Here is an 8,101-nt window from a genome sequence, read left to right on the forward strand (position 1 = left end):
ACATTTATAAACATTAGTAAGACATGTTTAAACTAGAAATCGTGCTGAGACCGCACAGACCTCTGCCCATGAATGCACCCATGAGTGAACATCGGTCTGGTAGTTTTTGTGTAATCCTGCTGCCAGACAAACAAAACAAAAAAAAACAAAAAACCATGCCGCTGAAAACATAACCTCTCGATAACTACTCATTTATAAATAGCTCATTAACCTTTATAAATGTTGTAATGATGATTTGTAAAGGATGAGCAGATTATGAACAGATACTTTATAAATGGTTTATTAACAAGGGTTAATAAAGTGTTACCTAAAAGTCTTGTAGTGATATTAAATAGAAGCTTACAATCATACTGTAACTATACAGTACCCACATACCCTATTAGAATCCTAGCATGTAGAATAAGGATTTATGCTGTAAACTCTGGATTCGGAAAGGAGAAGGGCCCCTGAGTAGAATGGACTGTACTTCTACTAAGACACAAAGTATAGTTTTGTGTGTAGAGAGCAAAATGTATTGGCAATGGGAAAAATTAACTATGGCTAGCGTCCCTTGTGCTGGGCTTAGGTCATCTTGTGTGACGAACAAACGACCAGACAGCATTTTAATTTTTTTATACAAATATGAAATCGTAGGGAGACAGTGACGAGGGATGTACTACAGTATGTGAAAGGCCCTGATTATTATTATCATTATGCCGTATGAATTTCCTATATATAGATTTGCAGTGCAAAGTAAGGAGGACACATTCTTATTGGGAGCATTCTTATTTTACACACTACTTTTGAGTGACCTGAAAAACTAAAACACCTGCATTCTGATGAAGATTTTTACACAGTGGGATTGGCTAGCTCATACCTACTGTGAGCAGGCTGGGCCAGACCATCACTCTGAGGTGGAGATTATAATGAGGTGTATGTGTGTGTGTGTATGTGTGTGTGTGTGTGTGTGTGAGGGGGGTGGGTATAAAAGCTATTTAAACACTTTAACTTAAGTAACTCCACGCCACAAGTCTTGTTTCAGCATCTGAAATAAAATGTCCAAAGGGAGATGGAGGAGGTGCATGTGAGAAGCCGCGACCGTCTCTAATGTCGAGAGGCGCCTGTTTACCGTTAGCAGGGAGTCAGGTTGTCGCGAGGTCAAACGCTTGCCATTCATCTTCCTGGCAGCATATGAGCCAGAGACACTGGTGACAGGGGGGCCTATTAGCCCACTGATTAGAAAAAAGCATTTTAATTAGCGAGGTATCCTCCCTTTAATCAGAGTATTACTGGATTCAATGTTAACCTGAGGGGTGTTACCATGGTGACGTATGTGACATCACTTTCTCCCTGAATGGCATAGACACGTCATGCATAGTCCTCTGTGGGAACAGTGAAAACAAGCGCCAAAGGGATGCTTAAGCCATGCCAAACATGTAAAAACATTCAGATTATGATACATTTTCACAGGAGAGCATACTGAGACAGGTAAGATGTACCCTGTGCTTCCTGTCTCAGAAATCCACATGGTTTTCCAACGCATTTAGATATTCCTCATTGACTTCCATTGTAGCCCAGTGAGAGCGTGCATAAAACTGCAGCTAGCTCAATTATGGAACGATCAGTGAAATTATGGGCTCTATGTATTCAAGTTCATGGTAGACAGACCATAAATAGGGCTAAATGTTCAAAATAGCATACTACTGTACCCCTTTAACAAGTGGAACAAGGTATAAGGGTATAGGGATAGTGTATGGGGGTGTAAATACAGTCATGGGGGTGGGGGGATCTCCAGGGGTAAGTGGATTTGGCAAAATGACAGTTGAAGGTTTACTCTACTTACTGTACCCCTGGAGGGCTGCTCCTCCTCCATAGCTTGATCACTATTCCCAACCTACAGTATACTGCTAAACCGTAATAGCATGAAATAACATCACTTCCGGTAGAACTACATTGTTGTTACTACACATATTGCTATGTCCTCATGTAGTAAATGAGACATACACATAAGCATTACCAGTGCAGGTTTTGATTATTAGTGTTTTGAAACGTCTGCCCCCTTATTGTTACAAATACAGCAAATGTATTATGGTGACTTGTTGGTGCTAGCTTTCAACCCAACCAGCTGATCCTAAAGGGATCAAATAAGTGACACTAATCATTAATGTTGTCAAGGATAGTGACACTAATCATTAATGTTGTCAAAGATATTCAACGCCCTGCTTTAGCTTAGCACAAGAAACATACCATCACACAATCATCAGAGTCACTTAGTATCAGATGACAATTCATCCATAGTCTTGATCTGGACCTGTTAAAGATGCCAAGTTGTTTTCCATAACAAGTGCATTCAGAGCAGATTTAAGATGTATTTACAAATGATTTATACATAAAGAAGAGCAGCAGTACACGATAAGAGCCATTGAGTAATGCATGATTTACAGCTCCCATACATTCCTCATACTTGTCAATAGACGGTTTGCAATGCACTCACAAGCAAGGTATTGCAATGAACCATGAATCACTACCGTCTTTGATCATGAAGCATAATATTTCACAGTGGCTCTCTCAAGTCAAAGTGATTGATATGGACGGACTAATACAAATTAACCACCGCTGATCGTCAAAGGCAATGCCTAACATGTTCACCTACAGCAGTCGACTAGCCACTTGATACTGGGAGCAGAGACAAGATTCATATCTCTGTTGTGGGGTGAAATAGAAGCACAGCAGCTGTTTGATAGTTTTCCAGAAGACTGTTGAACATTAATAAGCGGGTGAGTGCATGGCTGTCAGTGTGATATTTGGTATAATTTCTTGCTTTTACACGTCAGCAGATTCCCATGATGTGATTATTAGCCATGGTCTGTAATCATAGCCAGACCCGGGACACAGAGCCCTTAATTACGGTGGGTTCAAGTTCTTCACAGGCAGCCAATTAGAGTTGCAGCTAATATGCGTCTCTATGTTAAGAAACACAAAAACCGACGTAGAAAAACACAGTGTGCACCTGAGGTCTTTTTCACAAACCACTTTGCCGGAAAGAAGCGTAAATTATATCTGGTGATATAAATCAACAATGCTGTTGAGTGTTATAACTCATTAATTATCTTCTAGTTAGCATCCATCGACATAACATGCATCAGCAACATACACAGTATTACACACTAATAACAATAGGGTTTGGGATGGCTAAATGGGGGAGGGAGGGGGGGGGGGGGGGCACCACCACATATCATTTTGGTTTTATTCCAGAAGTCCAGATTTTCCACTGTGCTCATTACATTTTATCTCGTCACCAGCCCCTCTCCATATCACACCTCTCTGAAAAGGAAGCTTGTGTGTGTGTGTGTGTGTGTGTGTGTGTGTGTCTGTGAGTGTGCGCGTGTGTGTATGTGCGTGCATGTGTGCGTGTGTGTGCGCGTGTGTGTGTGTGTGCGTGCATGTGTGCGTGTGTGTATATGCGTGTGTGTGTGCGTGTGTGTGTATGCTTGCTGGAAGTGTTACAGGAGCCGGGCCATTGGGATGCCCATTGTCAGCACCCTCAGTAGACGGTTCCACCAGGACCAACCCACATGGAAAGTCGCTTATGAATCATCTCACACTTCCCCCAAACACTGACAGGACATTTACTTGGTATTGATTACTGTTCAAACAGTGTTGTTGAACATAAGCTTACATTGGGTATTGGGGAGGATAAAATACAATAAATCTGGTCCAATCTAAGTATTTCAGCATTAGCAGTGGTATTGCTTCTACACTTGAACCAACACCTGACAACACTCGAACAATAGAACAGTATGCACAATTGTACACTTGAATGTTATTTAATTGCACTGCACTCATCATGGACATGGATCTTTAAAGCCCTTACTGGCAAGCAGACACATTATATTTCTTCAATGTTGAATTGGTGCTCTGTGACCTACATGATTCGGTCCAAGGATTTATTGCTCCTAAATACCCCTTGTGTTTCTTCCGAACTGGGAAAATGTGCTTTTTCCTTTGATGCTCCCAACTCTTGGAATGCCCTATACAACTCTCCTTGGGATTGGAAACTCTTCCCTCCCTTGCAGAGTTTAAACGTGTATTGTCTGGTCTGTGTGTTTCAATTTGTAATTGTTTTAGCTGAATGGTATTTTATTCTATTTTACATTATGTTGTCTTTGCTCTATGTGATTTCTCTGTATTTGTTGTTTGTAAACTCGACGTCTCTGTAAATGAGGGTAACCTCAGAGTCCTTTTCGAGTGTAAATAAAGGTTTGAAATGAAAAAAAATTAAATGATCGCATGGGATAGATGAGGATGATACTGATAGACGACGGATAGTAAATTGCCAGTTCGGGGTTCAGCTGAATAGGACTGGAAAGAAGAACCGATTAGCACTGATACGGTAAGGACAAGCGATTACAGGAATTCCAATGTACCTGTACCAGTACTTGTTACACATGGCAAATAAACTTTCTATTCTACTGCATGGGGAGGCAGACTGTGTGTGTGTAGGCTTACTGACGGAACAGACAGAATGTGCTGAAGAGTGGGAGAGGAGTGGTAAGGATCCCACTTGCGCAACATTGCCCGCCTGGACTATCATGGTGATATTGTGTTGAGCCCCCTCTGACTAGCAGCCAAGTCCTTAGCACACGGCACCGGCAACGCTTGGGACAGACTTGGGTGTATCGCTGTGGTCAAGGAAGGGAGATAACAGTGGATGGCATAGAGAAATTTCACAGGCAGAGGTGTAGCTAATAAGCCCAGAGAGGTGAGACGCGGAGCTTGGATATCAGACATTGGCAGCATGATGAGAAAAAAACCCGAAACGGATCAGCCCACGGCTGGAAATAGAGACATCTCAGTTATCCACACCCCTCCCTGCAGCCAGACCGCCTGATGCAGAGAAAATACCAGGGAGGCCGCCGCCCCCCACACCCCCCCCCCCGTCACCCCAGGACTGATCCTCTGAACATCACTCCAGCTAGGAGGAGAACCCCAAAAGAATCTACACCAGAGCACGTGGGGGACACTATAAACCGATATGCAATGCAACTAAGTCTGTGATATACAGAAGCTGCTGTCCCCTCCAGCCGACACGTGTCCCCCAGTGGGGCCAACAGCCTCACAGCTACGGAATGCGCCTCGAGACTTGAGAGGGACTTATATTTCCATCTTGTCGTCCCAAAGAAACTTAATTGAATGTGTGCATTATGCATTATGACAGCAGTGCCATATGATGTAAATTCCGATTCTCCTGCATGACTGGACCTATCGGAAAATCAACGAGGGTTCACTTATTCATGAAATAATTACAGCAATTAGTCAATAAACCATGTGCTGGAGCACTTAGGGGAGTTGTCTGGAGTTGTTTTGACATGCATTTTTGCAAAGTCATGACAGGATGATCTATGTGGCTTCCAATACAGGGGCCTACTGTATGTTCAAAATAAATTACTAACTTTAGACCATGTTTAATAAATAGAAAAACAAGCATCTACAACTGGAAAGTGTATCAGAAGCTGTCAATCATGTGTGGGAGGTAGTGCCAACCATTCAGGGTGGAACAGTTGGCTCTTATTCACCCAACTGCTTCACCGTGACTGGTTGCCACTACAGTACCTCCCACACACGACAATGGCAGGCTGCAATATCTGTGAGCATTTCACATTTCTGCTAAATTCTTAATTAACATGTTTATACTTGGGATGATCTCCCTTAGACTCCTACCACATGCTCTGAATCATCTGCTAGACTGCTACATGCCAGAACTAGCAGATACGGCCCGTGTATTTTTAGGGTTCACAAGCCCCATGATGGGTTGTGTCTTTTTATTTGGACTTGAAAATCAGCTGATATCATGTGATTGTCTTGAGTGACATGACCGGATAATTTTAAATTCAAAACATTCCCCAAATCTACCACAACCACATGCATGTACTCTGCATGGAGATCCTATGGTTTAGAAATTGAAATGGCACCAGACACAGATGCATTTTGGATTGTATTCAGAAATCAAAATGGACTACGTTGAGATTGAAAGAACATGAATATCTGCTTATTGGATTACTGCTTATCTAATGGAACTTACTGTTTTGCATTTCCTAACCCACGGGCTCTTCATCCAGGTCTTATGAGCTGAGAAACTATGCTACTGATCACGGATACGCTCTAACCAGCTACGCCACAGAAAAGTGAACAATTCAATGGTGCGGGTGGGTTGTATTTCTACTGAGGGGTGACTTTAACCTAATCATCTCTATTATAACAATATGGGTTCCTCCTACTGATTATGCATACATGGAGAATCACTAAATTGAGGATGAACATCATCTTTTACTCCAATGCAATTAACATTAAAGACACTTCTAATCTAACTCTTAGATACAGCTATATCTGATTAATCTTTTCATATCTGTTGTCTTGCATTTCTACACGTTGCCAAACAAGGGAATAATCAGTGAGACATGGTTTTAAAGAAACAGAGAATAATAAATATAGCAAATTGCACTTTACAATTGTGCTGTAGCTTCTGTCTTAACCATATGTGTTATTGAGGTATCGTATGGCTACTGCTTTCGCTTGATTTATGACAGGGCACAAGCAGGCTCTCTTGGGTTTAACGGGCATCACAGATAAATACATGTCCCTGGGTACATTTTGTTCAGGATGATCATCAGCAGTCGTACATAGTAATGCTTCGGCTAATTCACCAAATGAAAACAAATGTTTAACGTCTCTTCAACCAGTAGGCCTGCATTAATGACCACAGATTCAAAAATACCCTCTGATTTACATGCTGTCGTGGATTGTGTTCTACCCAGGTTATTTCAGCATAGCTAGCCTGACAGAGCAGTAAATCAGGCCCAGGCTGCTCATCATCCACATGCCTTCTACATGGGTTTGTAGCATTAGATTTCCACATCCCACCTTGCTATTACCAACAATCCACAAAGTTACTCATGGTTGACTCATTGTTGAGTCATATGCCTTCTTGATTCTAACAATCCTCAGAGAACTGCTCCTAAGAGGTAGCATTTGGAAGACACACACTCCGAATTACTTGGCAGCATGATATATCTGGGCCTATGACGACGGTGTGACTGTGTTCTGTGACTGACGACGGTGTGACTGTTTCCTTCAGTAATAGACGTGGTGATACTTTTCCACACTCCTCTCACATCAGTGTGAATCACTATTGTCCAGTCACAATATTGATTGCCTTAATGTAGTGAAGTATTAGAATAAAAGAACAGTTTGCAGATGTGAAAATCCAATGGTGTTTTTTTCACATGAAGAATGTATGCATTACATGATGTTGTATCGCTGTTTTTATACTACAACCAACCTTTTCTGAATCTGGTGCTGCATAGTGAGGAGCCATACTAGTTGTGTGTACAGGATACAACCAGGGGTGTAGTTGTGACTACCCTGACTAAAGAAGTGAGTATAGCATCTGTAGCAGAAATGTTACAGTTTTTACATTAGTGGTGTTTAAAGAAGTGGGTGTACTCTGGGTCCATGGATAAAGAAGTGGTTGTACTCTGTATACCCTCCACTACACAACTGGATACAATCTGTGTTAGCTGAAGACATGAAGAGACAGGGGGTATCAGAGAAGAATGGGCAGTTAAGGAGGGAAAATGAAGTGACCAGCTGTCGACAGGGAGCCAGAAGAGGAGGAGTGTGAATTATGAGGCTCCTCATTTGAAACAGATGCAGGCAGTTATTCTGCACAAGTGGCTAGTTAAATAGACCTGGGTCAAGTCATTTGAGGAAAGCTGAGGCATCATTGTAAAGGGCTGAATCTGAAAAATACACAGGGCTATTCAGAAAACTATCTTCTACGATCTAAAAATATCTAAGTGAATCACTACCCAAGAGACAGTCTTCAAGAAATGAAACTCAGACTTCAAAAGCAAATTACAAGACAATAGACTCAGAAAACAAGAACATTCCAAGAGGGAGGAAAACATACTAATGGAAGTCAGGCACATCCTGGACCAGGAATATATTCTATGTTATGGACACAGATCCAGAAGCAAACATAGGTTCGGACATCTGATTCCTTTTGGAGGGTGTGATGAGGGCATCCATCAAGGGAGATGAAAAGAACTTGACAGAGGATACA

Source organism: Borostomias antarcticus (genome assembly GCF_949987555.1).
Source record: "Borostomias antarcticus genome assembly, chromosome: 7".
NCBI lineage: Eukaryota > Metazoa > Chordata > Actinopteri > Stomiiformes > Stomiidae > Borostomias > Borostomias antarcticus.